At 38.5% G+C, this 2,116-nt stretch overlaps 1 protein-coding gene across 1 annotated transcript in view; it reads right to left on the reverse strand.

The window, feature by feature from the left end:
• The window catches only part of DNA2 (DNA replication helicase/nuclease 2), a 50,612-nt gene that overhangs the window by 5,598 nt on the left and 42,898 nt on the right, over window positions 1–2,116 (reverse strand). The window lies entirely within an intron of this gene.

A 2,116-nucleotide genomic window follows, 5' to 3' on the forward strand; every position in this document is an offset into this window, starting at 1 on the left:
TAATTTATTTACTTATATTTTAATTTACATCCAAGTTAGTTATCGTATAGTGCAACAATGATTTCAGGAGTAGATTCCTTAATGTCCCTTACCCATTTAGCTCCCGCCCCCAACTTCTCCAGCGACGCTGTTTGTTCTCTGTATTTAAATCTCTTATGTTTTGTCCCCTTCCCTGTTTTTGTTATTTTTGCTTCCCTTCCCTTATGTTCATGTTTTGTATCATAAAGTCCTCAGGAGTGAAGTCATAGCATATTTGTCTCTCTAATTTCACTTAGCATAATACCCTCTAGTTCCATCCATATTGTAGCAAATGGCAAGATTTCATTCTTTTCGATTGCTGAGCAATACTCCATTGCATACATGTATGTGTGTGTCTATATGTATATATACATATCTGTATATATATGTATATATATATATATATATATATATATATATATCTCACATCTTCTTTATCTATTCATCCATTGATGGACATTTGGGCTCTTTCAATACTTTGGCTATTGTTGATAGTGCTGCTATAAACATTGGGGTACATATGCCCCTTCAAAACAGGACACCTGCATCCCTTGTATAAATACCTAGTTCTATTGCCGGATCGTAGGGTAGTTCTACTTTTAATTTTTTTGAGGAACCCCCATACTGTTTTCCAGAGTGGCTGCACCAGTTCGCATTCCCACCAGCAGTGCAAAAGAGATCCTCTTTCTCCGCATCCTCGCCAACATCTGTTGTTGCCTGAGCTGTTAATGTTAGCCATTCTGACAGATGTGAGGCGGTATCTCACTGCAGTTTTGATTTGTATTTCTCTGATGATGAATGATGTTGAGCATTTTTCATGTGTCTATTGGCCATCTGGATGTCTTCTTTGGAGAAGTGTCTATTCATATCTTTTGCCCATTTCTTCACTGAATTGCATTTTGGAGTTTGATAAGTTGTTTATAGATTTTGGATACTAACTCTTTATCTGGTATGTCATTTGCAAATATCTTCTCCCATTCCGTCAGTTGCCTTTTAGTTTTGCTGTTTCCTTCACCATGCAGAATCTTTTTATTTTAATGAGGTCCCAATAGTTCATTTTTGCTTTTGTTTCCCTACTCCTCTAGGATTGTGATGGCTTCCTGTCTTATGTTAGGTCTTTCATCCATTTTGAGTTTATTTTTGTGTATGGTGTAAAAAGTGGTCCAGGTTTGTTTTACTGCACGTCACTGTCCAGTTTTCACAGCACCATTTGCTGAAGAGACTATCTTTATACCATTGGATACTCTTTCTTGCTTTGTCAAAGATTAGTTGGCCATAGATTTGTGGGTCCATTTCTGGGTTCTCTATTCTGTTCCATTGATCCGAGTGTTTTTGTCCCATCTTGTTGCCTTTTAAACAAATAATGAAGCAGATAAAGTTCCCCAGGTTCTACCATCCCCAGTAAAACTCTTCAAGGACTATTTTGCTCCTACATAATTCGTAAGTAATCTAAATGATGATAATGATATTACTATTATTATTATTATTAATTAAAGTAAGGCCCATTGCCCAAAATGGGGCTTGAACTTACGACTCTGAGATCAAAAGTCACATACTCACATACTCAGGGCACCTGGGTGGCTCAGTCAGTTGAGCATCCACCTTCGGCTCAGGTCATGATCTCAAGGTTCCTCAGTTTGAGCCCCTTATCCGGCTTACTGTTGTCAGTATGGAGCCTACTCCAAATCCTCTGTCTCCCTCTCTCTGCCCCTCCTGGGCTTGCACTCTCTCTCTCAAAAGAGAGAGAGCTCTCTGTGGCTCAGGTCATGATCTCGCAGTTTATGGGTTTGAGCCCCTCATCGGGCTCTATGCTGATGGCTCAGAGCCTGGAGCCTGTTTCAGATTCTGTGTCTCCTTCTCTCTGCCCCTCCTCTGCTCATACTCTGTCTCTCTCTTTCAGTGTCTCGCAAAAATATATAAAATGTTAAAAATAAAATTATTATTTCTTTTTCTTTAGAAAAAGAAAAACAAGAGTCATATGCTCTACTGACTAAGTCAGCCAGGCACCCAAATCTTGATTACTTTTTACTTTACATTCTTTTTTTTTTTAAGTTTATTTATTTTGAGAGAGAGAGAGAGAGAGAGAGAGAGAGAGAGA

This window comes from Suricata suricatta, chromosome 2 (genome assembly GCF_006229205.1).
Source record: "Suricata suricatta isolate VVHF042 chromosome 2, meerkat_22Aug2017_6uvM2_HiC, whole genome shotgun sequence".
In the NCBI taxonomy this organism is placed as follows: Eukaryota; Metazoa; Chordata; class Mammalia; order Carnivora; family Herpestidae; genus Suricata; species Suricata suricatta.